This window comes from Sphaerodactylus townsendi, linkage group LG01, assembly GCF_021028975.2.
Source record: "Sphaerodactylus townsendi isolate TG3544 linkage group LG01, MPM_Stown_v2.3, whole genome shotgun sequence".
Lineage (NCBI taxonomy): Eukaryota > Metazoa > Chordata > Lepidosauria > Squamata > Sphaerodactylidae > Sphaerodactylus > Sphaerodactylus townsendi.
The window spans coordinates 71670763-71683324 of NC_059425.1; the positions used below are offsets into that span (position 1 = coordinate 71670763).

Sequence of the window (12562 nt, forward strand, 5' to 3'; positions counted from 1 at the left end):
AGCTTGCAAATCAGCAAGCTAGGAGGTGGCCATGAGCAGCTCGAGGAAATGCAGCAAGATGACCCACAAAAGTGAAAGCAGGAAGGAACACAGGCTAAAAAAAGGCATGGGGAAAAAGCCACATCAGTGAAGATGGAGATGCTGCACCTCCAGGCCAACCTTGCACCATCTAGCACCATTCTAGGCAGCCATAGATCTCCCTTGCCTGTACCATCAGAAACATCAGGCTCAGAAGAGGATTTTGCAATCCATCAGTGGCATTTACACTGCTGACCCACCAAGGCAGCAAGGAAGCCCTTCTCATCAGGAGCCCACAGAGACAGCTCACTCTGTCTCTTACCTCTCAGAGGAAGAAAAGGAGGAGGGATAATTTTTCTCAGAGCAGAAGGAACCTTCACAGGCTTATGCATACAGTGAAAAGACCAACAAATAAACAGCAACAGTACCAAAGAACAAACACTGCATTAGAGAAAACAGGAAGAGAGAAGCAAATTTATCCACTGCTATACTATCCTTAACAGTCGTCTTCTATGAACTGAGAGATCTATATAGTGTCTAACAGTTATATAGTTGGGTTCTAAGTTACAAGAATTATGTTCTAGTTAACCTCTAGGAAAGTTTTGAACTGACTAGCAGTGGCCTAACAGGGGGATAAAAAGCAGAGACTTTAGTCCTGTCTCCCTGAGTAGCCAATGGGAACAGCCCACATTTGAAGGTGCCTTCCCTTCCTCAGAGTAGAAGGAACCTTCACAGTAAGTCATCAATGTTAGTTCTCAGAATCAGATGGCTTTGCACCTTTTTCCATGTTTAGGATATTACTTCAGCTATAGTAAGAGAAACTGGATAAGAAGGATCAAAGAGAAGACCCAGGTGGCACTCACTGGCACAAGGGCGTGTTACAAGGAGAAGAATAGAAATTATGGAAAGAGAGAAAATGAAGAATCCTCTGTGTATTCCTATTACACAGCTCAAACAAATGAATATATTGTCTTGCATTACAGTCCAGAATGGCTGAATGAAGAGGCTGCCTGGGCAAATTCTAAAGTCCTGACCATGCCATTACACCATGTCTATATAGTATTAATAGTTCACTGATCAGCAGACTACTCTGTTGGGCCAATTCAAAACCAGTCTGGTTTTAGTTACCTGTAGAGGCATCCTTAGGGATTGGATTACAACCAAAGAAGGATTCTTCTGGTTCATCCAGCTTGAAAAATGAATAACTAAGCATAGACCCTATACTTTTGTAGATTTTTTTGTTTCTCTTGCTGTTTTTATGTGCTTGGATAATGGCATTCTCCTTTCCTCTGCTTCTCTCTCTGCCTAATCCTGCATTGAAGATCTAATCCCTTGTTTGTGGCATTAGTTTATAGCATGAAAAGTGATTTTGAAGACCCAGTGTGCTAGTTCACAGCAGGAAGAATAATGCAAACTGAAGGTAGCAAACACAAGCTTCATACAAGCCCCTTTGATCAGTGAGAATGGCAAAGAAAATAATGAGAAACAAACAAAAAGTAAATAGAATTCAGCTCACATGCCTGAGACTGTATTTGATAGCCTAGCAAAGTGTGAAAACTCCTTTTCAAGTCTGCATATGCTGCCTTTGGTCGGTTTAATAGTATTTTAATGTAGTGTTTTGTGTGAATTAATAATTTAGTACTCAAAGCTTGAAGAGGCAGGCTATTTCTAACTTCTTCTTCTCTTTTACTGCATCTTAAAGGGCTGAGGAAAGGAGCCATGGTATGTTTATTATCTTCACAGGGAAAGGTTGCTGTCCTCCTTAAGTAGAAGCCAATTAGCGCACAGTGATTGTGCAGTTGTCATTTTAAATGCTGCATATAGGCCAAGAAATTTGCCTCCTTTCTGACTAAATTTTGTTTTCTTTACACAGTGTGACAGTAATAAAATCCATTCATGTTCTGTTCTTTTTAAAGGGCAAACATTTCTGATAAGTTTGCTTTGATTTGTCAGACTTGAACAACAGAAATATGTGCTTGTTAAAAGATGTTGCGGATGAAGAGTCTAGAACAGGGGTGGGCAATTATTTTTTCCATGGGGCCGCATAAGAAACAGAGAATATTGTGGAGGGCTGGGCCAAAAGGCAGGGGGGCAAGGTACTTTTGAAAGCCCCGCAGAAGCCGGCAGCCAAGGCAAACCGGCTTCTGCGGGGCTTTCAAAGGCGCCTAGCTCCCCAGCAAGGCAGGGGGGCGAGGCGCTTTTGAAAGCCCCACAGAAGCTGGCAGCCAAGGCAACCGGCTTCTGCGGGGCTTTCAAAGATGCCTCACTCCCCAGCACGGCAGGGGGGCCAGTCAGGGTCATCCGGTGGGCCGGATGTGGCCCGCAGGCCGTGTTATGCCCAGGTCTGGTCTAGAACTTGGATTAAAGACTAACAAAGCTGAAGTTCAGTAGGACTCAGGCCTGTTAATGATTTTTAAGACCATCTGGTTAGATCACTATGAACAGGCAGTGAGCAAAATTAAAGTCAACTGAAGTGTTGGTCTGGGAAATTTTATTCTGTTATGAAATGCATTCTTTTACTTGAGTATTCTCAATTGGAAATTCAATCTGGGGCTTTATGGGATTTGGTTATAGATAAGAGAGCAAAAACATTTCATCTGAGCCTTGCCAAGGAGACTCACTACAACCAGTAAAGCTTCTTCAGCTATGTGGGGAGAAAATGCAAGTAAAGGGGGCAGTAGGCTCACTGTTGGGCAAAAATGTTGAAACTCGGCCAGAGGGCAGAGAGAAAGCAGAAAGGCTCAATGACTATTTTGCCTCAGGTTTTTTCACTGAAGAAAAGAACAGGGTCATATATAAATGGTAGTAGGCAAGCCATGGCATTTGGGCTGCTGGTTGAAACAGACAGGTTGTTATGAGGCACTTGGTTGCATTGGATGTGTACAGATCCCCCCAGACCAGAGAATATGTACCCAAGAATGCTCAAACAACTTTCTAGAGAGCTTGCAGATTATATTGTTGATTACATTCAAGATCTCTTGGAGAACAGGAGATGTGCTACAAGACTGGAGGAGAATGAATGTTATCCCAGTTTTCAAATAAGGGAGGAGAGGTGGCACAGATAACTACAGGCCAGTCAGCCTGATCTCTGTCCCAGAGGAAATATTGGAGCAGATTTTAAAGGGATCAGCTTGCAAACATTTGAAGGACAACTTGATGATCCAGGGAAGTCAGTATGGATTTGTTCCTAATAGAACCTGCCAGACCTCATTTCATTCTTTGATAGAGTGATGAGCTTATTGGAATGTCATCAACGTTGTTAAAGCCTATGACAGGGTTCCTCATGATTAGCTGGAACACGGCAGACACATACTGGATGGGGGATTAAAGCCTATGACAGGGTTCCTAATGATTATCTGGAACACTGCAGACACATACTGGATGGGGGATACAATTCTGGGTATCACTGTGTGTGAAAAATATAGAGAGATATGGGTGGACTGTAAGCTGAATATGAACAGTGATTGTGATTCAAGGCAAAAAAGGCTAATGTGGTCTTGGGGTGTGTCAGCTGAAGCATAACATCCAAATAGTAAGATGCCATTGGCCCATTGTATAGTGCATTCGTCAGGGCACACATGGAATACTGTGTGCATTTCTAGAGGCTTCACTTCAAAAAGGAAGGGGACAGAATGGCATGGGTTCAGAGGAGAGTCACAGGAATGATCAGCGGCCTGCAGACGAAGCCCTTAGAGAAAAGTCTGAGGGACCTGGAAATGTTTAGTCTGTAGAAGAGAAGTTTGAGAGGGCCACATGATTGTTTTCTTTAAGTAGTAGACAATAGACTGTCAATTAGAGGAGGGCAGGGAGTTGTTCCTGTTGGCAGCAGAGAATAGAACTTGCAATAATGGGTTTAAATTGCAGGCAGAATGGTACTGACTGGACATTGGGATTTTTTTTTTAACCATGAGTATAGTTCAACAGTGGACTAATTACTTAGGGATTTGCAGAGCTCCCTCTCTCTATAAGTCTTCAAGCAGCAGCTAATGAACACTTGTTAGGGATTCTCTGATCCTGCATTGACTGATCCTGCATTGAGCAGGGTTTTGGACTAGATAGCCTGTATCCCCCCCCCCCCTTCCAACTCTGTGATTCTGTTATCTTAATGAATGGGCAAGCTCAAAAAGAAGTAGGCAATTCCCATATATATCGTATACAAGTCAGCTGAGTTGCCATCATATTTTGTACTCATAGAAGTTTCTGAACTGTCTTCAAAGGGAAAGAAAAGTTGCACTTTGCCTGGTTTTGGAAGCCGTGAATCTTTACTGATCTGAGAGTGGGGTGAGTTCTGAAGAAACCAAAATGAGTGCGTAGCAAAGAATCCAATCTTAAAGGAATGAATGCTCAATGTGAAGAAGACCATAAGTGCACAAATACCCATTTTGCCTTATTTTTACCTTTCCTGAAATAAGAAGCTTGTTAAATAATGTAGTTTAGAAATTACCTTTCATTATTTAAAAATTGGTAGGTTTCTTCATTTGATGATTTATAGGATGGCAGAGTGGGATATAAATTATTTTAATAAGTATTTTTTTTGTAAATGAACAAATTAAAATTTTAGCCTTGAGTATGACAGAATTAATTACATGGTTCTTAGAATACCACCCATGGCTTATAATAAGTGCTTGCTCCCTTTTATGATTTATATGATATACGAGCAGCACAAAATCAATAATCCTTACAGTAGCTGGCCTAAATCACTTCAAACATATGTTTGCAGAAACACAGATATCAGAGAACAACAGCATAAACTATCTTCCCTCTCTGATGTATCCTACCCAAATATTAAAATGTATTGTGTTGGCAACAGCAGTGACACTTAAGCTAAGCCTGGCTAGTGTGTGTCTCAGAAGGTGGCAATGGTAAACTACATCTGATCATCTCATACCTTGGAAATCCTATGATGGGACAGTCCAAAATGAAAAAAATACATAGTGCTGGAAGACAGGCTCCTGCTGTTGCCAGGTTGGATTGCTTTCAGTCAGCTACTAAGGAAGAGAAGAAGATTACTACAAGTATCTTGATTCTTGTCACAATTGGATTAAAGCTGAAAGTAGGTTCAGCTGTTCATGTGAATGACTGCAAAAATAAAGTCCAAAACTGCTTGACACATATAATAGCAACATGGAACATGAGACGCATGAATCAAAATAAGTTTGAAATAAAACAAAAAAATGGAATGTTTATACATTTCAAACTTGGGAGTAAGTAAACAAAAGTGAGCTGGATTAGGACATTTTAGTCAGAAAATTACAAACACAGAAGAAACTAAATTGATCTAACCATGAGGCATTATGTAGCACAGGGGCCAGAACTAGATTGAATAATATCATCCAGTCTTCATAGAAAACCTACCAACACAGCCATCATTCAAATGTATGTGCCTGCTGCAGATGCTGAAGAAATTCAGACCTTTTAAGAAAGTGTCCAAGAAGAAATTGATCACACACCGAAACAAGATGTGCTGATAATCATAGGTGAATAGAACACAGAAGTGGGAAACAAAGTAGAATCAAATATTGTTGAAAAATTTGAGCTGAGAGCACAAAATGAAGTAGGAGAGTGACTTGCAGAATTCTGTGAAGACAACAGATTAATTTACAATACCTTTCAGGCAGCTGGACGAACAATTGTATATGTGAACATCACTGGATAATCAATACAAAAATCAAATAGATGACATAAATGGGAGCAGAAGATGGAGCAGCTCTATTCTGTCTACCAAAACAAGACCAGGAGCTGACTATTGGTACAGACCATGAATTGTTAATAACAAAAATACAATCTAAACTGCATTCCTGAAGTGTTTTAAGATCACATAAAGAACAAATTTACAATTCTAAGGCGTTTTCTGCACGGTCCAAATATCCTGGGATGGGCAAGTGAAATATCCCAGTTTGTGCAAGATTTTCACATGGTTCCTGGTCCTAAATCGTGGCTGCCTCACAGCATTTCCCTTATCCTGGGATTTTCAAAAATTGCCAAACTGGAGGTTCTTTTTGAAAAGCTCGGGGTGAGCCTGCTACCTTGCAAAAACCAATCAGGAGCAGATCTGACTTATATTTCCCACCCAGCCACCTGATCTCCTCACCTGATGTTCATTCAAGCTGCCACTCAAAAACAACATCCAATCAGAATGCGAGACATTTGCAATGTGAATATAGAAGTCCCAGGCTCGCGCCAAAGAAATGTGTGTATTTCATCCTGGTCTTCCTTCATGGAAATGTGCAGCCATGCAAAGGGAGGAGTTGGGACAAAATTACCTTGGAATTTACGATCCCAGTTCTACCCCAGTGTAATTATCTACTCCCGTGAGGAAAATGCCTAAGTTCAAGGGAACTGGAAGAAATATGGGTTGAATCCATAGATATTATTAAGGAAGAATGCTCAAAGGCTGACCAAAGAAATGAAAAGCCTTGATGGATGATTGAAAAAACTCTTAAAATTGTTAAAGAAAAATGAGAAACAAAAGTAAAAGGTGATAGAAATAGAACCAGAAGTTTGATTGCAGTGTTCTAATGACATAGAGACAAAAGATAACAACGCAGTGGCATAGTAGTTAAGAGCAGGTGTACTCTAATCTGGAGGAACTGGGTTTGGTTCCCCGCTCTGCAGCTTGAGCTGTGGACGCTTATCTGGGGAATTCATATTAGCCTGTGCACTCCAACTCACGCCAGCTGGGTGACCTTGGGCTAGTCACAGTTCTTCTGAGCTCTCTCAACTCCACCTACCTCACAGGGTGTTTTTTGTGAAGGGGTAGGGAAAGCAGTTTGTAAGTCGCTTTGAGTCTCCTTACAGGAGAGAAAAGGGGGGGGGGTATAAATCCAATTCTTCTACTTCTTCTTTTTCTTCTTCTTCTAATGACCAGTATTAAAAAAAGAAGGGAACAACAAAAAAGGAGGCAAGAAATCTGTTTCACAAGAGCCAAAAAATCAAATGGAAATTTAAAGCCCAGTTAGGCATGCTGAAAGATCAACATCGAAATATGTTAAGTGGACAGGACAAAATAAAGAAAAGAGTGGAATTATACATTGAAGCACCATACAGAAGACATGCTTCCAAGAAGAATCTTGTGAAGAAGAACCTACAGTTATAGAAGGTGAAGTGAAAGCTGCACTCAAAGCAACTGGGAGAAACTAATCACCCGAAATAGGTTGGATATCCATAGAGCAATTCCAAGCCACAGAAATTAGGTCCATCAAAATAGGGAAAACAAAACAATGTCCCACAGACAAGAAACAATCAATTTACATTCCAATTCCAAAAAAGGAGATGTCAAAGGCTATAGCAACTATCAAAACATCACATTAATTTCTTATACTCAAAGAACAGTGATGCTCAAAATCTTACACCATATATGTGTTCCCCCCCCTCCCCGCTTTCTCCATAACATCTGTGAACCTACCGCCCTTTCTTTCCCATTTCCTTTTCAGGGGACTGATTAGAGAGACGCCATCGATATATTTGATGTTAGAACGCTCCTTTTAATGGGGTTGGGTTTTAATATATAGAGCTGTTCCTAATTGATTTTATAGTTGATATTACTGATTTTACTGTGCTCTATTGTCTGTTGTTCGCCGCCCTGAGCCCTTCGGGGGAGGGCGGCTTATAAATATTATAATAATAATAATAATAATAATAATAATAATAATAATAATAATAATAATAATAATAATAATAATAATAATAATAATAATAATATATGGAATGAGAAATGCCAGATATATTCAAGCCAGATTCTGAAAAGGAAGATGCATTAGAGAACATATTGTAAATTCATGTATTGTATTGTAAATTCATGTTAGTTACTGGCGCATACAAAAGAGAAAACCAGCTTGTGTTTCATGGATTGCAGTAAAGCTTTTGAGTGTGTGGATCATGAAATGCTCTACTTCATTTTAAATGAAAAGGATCAAGTTAATTCATGCCTCAGTATTCTCTATTATTATATATGGATATGAAAGAGGAAGCGTGAGGAAGAGTGCAGACAGGAAGAAAGTAGATTCATTTGCAGTGTGGGGTTGGAGAAGAGTTTTATGGATACCATGGACAGCCAAAAACACAAATAAGTGGGTTCTAGATCAAATCAAATCTGAACTCTTTCTTGAAGCTAAAATAAACAACCTGAGCTAATGAGAGGCTAGGATAGGGTGATCATGTACAGTTAATCATGTCCTTCTAAGGACCACACATTTTTCTAATATTACAGTGCCTTCAACTATTATGTTCTTTCTCCATGAATGTAGTCTGGGTACAAATAATAAGAGAAAAATGTTATGTAGGTAGCAGATTCCCAGAAACAATTAAAACAAAAACAACACTGTGTAACAGAAATATCTAACAGTAACCATAAGGAACCAATTACACCCTGGTTACAGGCATCCTGATTTTGCCCATGACCTGGATGTAACACGTTCCTTGTGTTTGGCAGCAGATTCCCAGTCATTATATACTTCCATAAGAAAAAGCCAGATATGAAAGAACCCCATTACCCTAAAACTTTAGGAAAAGCTGTAGGAAAAATTTCGGAAAGTTAATTTTATTCCTTTAAGCTATTTCTGCATGATGCTTACATTTTCCTGTTTATCTGTCCCCTTTTAGCAGTTTTTATGTGATGACCATTACAACTGGGACTTTTCTAATTAATCATAATTATGTATTCAAAGACCTTAACTAAATATGGGTGCCCAATTAATTGGCTGCTTACTCTTATGAAAGGGTGAAATTTGTAATTTGTAAAGCAGCTTTGCCTCAAAAGCCGACTGAACTGCTTTTTTCATTTAGTTTCGTGATAGTTCTTGCTACTAAATGTCACCTGTAGAAAATTAAAAGAACCTGAAAAGGCAGTTAGAGCATCCACCTAAAAAGGTAATTGATGCTTTTATATTGCAGCATTAGATGATCTCTTTGAAAAATGTTGTCTACAGCCTTTTATCTTATGTTTGTTCTCTTGATATTTATAAATGTTAAGCAATGTAAATTATGGGGCTTGTAAAACTGAATACCCACAGTGAAGTCCAAAATGTTAAAGTGTTTTTCCCCATGAGAATTGTAATACCTGTTATTTGGTATGTCTAGATTTAGCACCTTTTCTCAGATTTTATAGGGATTTGAAAATGAGCTGTCATAGTTAAGGTTGCATGAGAGACCCAGAGTACATAACTTTCCAGTCTAATTCTAAATTATTAAACTGCATAACTTAGCGACATGAACTCCTAGATAATTATAAATCAATAAAGATGTGCTGGGCCATTAGGACATTAGCTGTCATTCAAGTCTGTTTGAAAGTGATGGCATATTATATAGCCTTTCCAAAGCACATTATAAAACCATGTAGTAGAATATATTAAAATGATGTTTGGAAGCTGGAATCTTTTTTTTCATTTTAAGTGCCAGTAAAGCAAAATATTGAAGAGAGTTTTGGGTATTTTTGCCCTCTTTGAAACTGAAGCGTGGGCAGGCAGAGCTGGTGTTAAAACATTAAACAGAGAATCATGCTTTAAATGAAGATACCATGTCCTATAAGTACAGTGCTTACACTGATTTGTGTATCTTTCACTGATTCCTTGAGGCTGGGGAGTGGGGGGGGGGAAGTGTGCTTGAGCTGAAGTTCAAAGTTGAAATGTAAAATTGGTCTTATACCTCATTTTAGGAGAGATTTGCATTACAATGGGCTAGATATAATACCAAAACAAGTTTAGTTTGACTGTACCTTGTGTTCATTCACTCCCTCTTCCCCATTCCATTGGGTGCTGTAATTCCCTTTCTCCAAGAATTCCCTTTCTTGTTTCTGAGGAGCCATAATTTGCTATAATGTTTTTGCATAAGCTGCAGTTTACTTGGAAACCAGAAACTGCAAATAATGATTTGATCCACCATTTGATCATTGTTTGCATTTATTTATGTATTTATAGTTTTCCATTCTCACTGAAACTCAAGCTAGATTACACAGTGTACAACAATACAGCGAACCAGTTGGGACATCTAATAAACAGTGCAGTAGGGTTTGTATCGTAGAAGTCTGAAAACAATTTGAAACCTGAATTAAAGCATAAACATTTAAACATGTCATGGTGAAAATGTAGAAATCATGTAGTAAGATCATACTTACATCAACTGGCCATGCATACTCTACACAGTAGCATAGGCTCATTCCGCACATGCAGAATAATGCACTTTCAAACTGCTTTCAAACTGCTCTTTGAAGCTGTGCCGAATAGCAAAATCCACTTGCAAACAGTTCTGAAAGTGGTTTAAAAACGCATTATTTTGCGTGTGCGGAAGGAGCCAGAGAGAGAAAATGGGTATAACAGTAAATGAAAAAGTGGGGAGCATGCAAGCTTGTTTGCATAGAGTCAAATACTAACTTGGCATTATCTGAACTTGCTTGCTACATGTTGGATCTTTCTTTTTTTGAAAAATGGGGGTGGTAGTTAGAGCTTTCATTTGACCTTGAACTGTTTGTGTCCTGGAATATGCATATTACATTCTTGTTCAGTATTAAAATATGAAAGGGAGGTAAAATGATAACCCTCCCTTTAAAATCTTTACAAATGTCAAACAAGCAACTTTTCTTTTTTAATACAGCTGTAGAATGTCTCCCTCATGTCAAATAGTATTTTATAAATATAGTCTTAGAGTCCAAACTGTATGACAGCAAAGTTTTCTTCTGAAATGCCAGGTGGCATTGCCACTGTCATGCACAGTTTGTTAAACTCATAAGGCAAAAGTAATAGATTGGCTACTAGATAGGCAACTGATATATCATTAAACATACAGATTGTGTCTAACTGTGTATAGGCTGTTGGGGCTTTTCAAAATACTATATTTTAGCTGCAACAAAAGTGATTGATTGAAGAGTAAAACAATATCTTTGACTGAGAAATCAAGGCAAATAGAGCTCTTTCCCCTCCCATTTTTCCATGTCTCTTTTCTAAGCTTATTAACTTTGAAAAATGTATGTCATGTTTTGTAATGCTAGAGTTGGCTGCCTGCTATTCTTGGCCGATCACTTGTTCAATTCATGCCAGCCATTGTTTTATTGCCACAGAATATGTACAGTGTAATCCTAAGAATCCTAAATTGAATCCAGGGAGCAAGCCTCACTAAACAGTCCTGTGTAAGAGTCTGAATAAATCTGCTGAGTATTGCTCTTATAGCATGTTGTTGGTTATACTGAGCAAAAGGCACATGGGTTAGGTTTATCACATACACATGGTAAATATTCACCAAGTGTGGCCTGCCAGTATAATGATAATATTTCAGGGATGTTAAAGTCTATCAAAAGCTTTTTGCTCTTAAGGTAAGGATAGACAGTTGTTGAATAGAACACATGCTTTAAATAGTTCAACAGGGTAATAAGACATCCTTTAAAATGTAATGCATCTATTAAATGCATCGCTGAACACTGTTGACAGGATCTCCACAGAATGAAAGTTCAAATTTCAGGGATGTGAAAGAGTTAAAAGACAAAGACAAAATATAGGCTAAAGTGGGGACTGTCAACTTGTATAACCTCCAGGAGCACTATTTTCTAAGCAATAGCCTGAAGACCCAGATATAACTGATTTGGAGGCTGAAATAAAGAGTATACCACATATATCAAGGATGACCTCCTAAGGAGATGGTCAAATAAAACTTACACCTTAACTTTACTTGAGCACAGTATTTCGGCCTTTCTGAAGGCAGCTTCATGTGCTACATTCTCCCTGGATTTACAGTGCAGTCTTAAAAACGCCTGGGAGCAATTCCCATTGAACAGATCTGAGCAGGAACTGCCCACTCTTGAGAGGAATTCTTGACAGTTGACAGGATCTGATCATTTAAGTTCAAGAGAAAAAGTAATGGATGGAAATTACTCTTCTGTAAAACTACACACTATCAGGATGATTTCTATGTTGCCTAATGAGCATTATCCATTCACGTTCTTTAATAACAGCATCGTAGATTTTGCAGCCATGCACTTCAGTATTAGCCATCTGGAGCAGTATCTGCTTGAGTAGCTAATGGAAAGACATTCTGAGTGGAGTGTCTTAAAAAGAGTTAGAATATTAGTCCAATATACTACTTCAGAACATAATAATCTAAAAGGGCTACCTTTCAATATATAATGATTATCACTTTACAAATGAAAGAGGGAACAAACTTAATCCTACAAAACTAGAATTAAGTACCTAGAAGGTCAAAAAAATGTTTAAAGGGCCACAAAATGTACAGCTACTGATGGCCAAAACCACATACGTTTTTATTACACATTAAAATCATTTACACATGTAAAAGCCCACAATAGCTTACCTCATACATACAAAATAGCACTTACAATACACAGAAGGGGCCAATTAGACACTTTTTTGAGCCTAACGGTGGTGGCAGCAGCCAAACACCAACAGATCATCCCTGTACTGAGGCAAGTGCCCTGGGGAGGGTGAATCCACTGGCGCAGCTGCCCCATTGCTCCCAAGAGCAGATTCACCACTCTCCTGCCTATCGGATAGCTGATGTTATATGCATTCTTCATCTTGCTCCCATTAAATAACTGAGCTGT

General features: G+C 38.9%; 1 protein-coding gene across 2 annotated transcripts in view; it reads left to right on the top strand.

Moving 5' to 3' along the window:
* The window catches only part of BTBD9 (BTB domain containing 9), a 213735-nt gene that overhangs the window by 164771 nt on the left and 36402 nt on the right, over positions 1-12562 (top strand). The window lies entirely within an intron of this gene.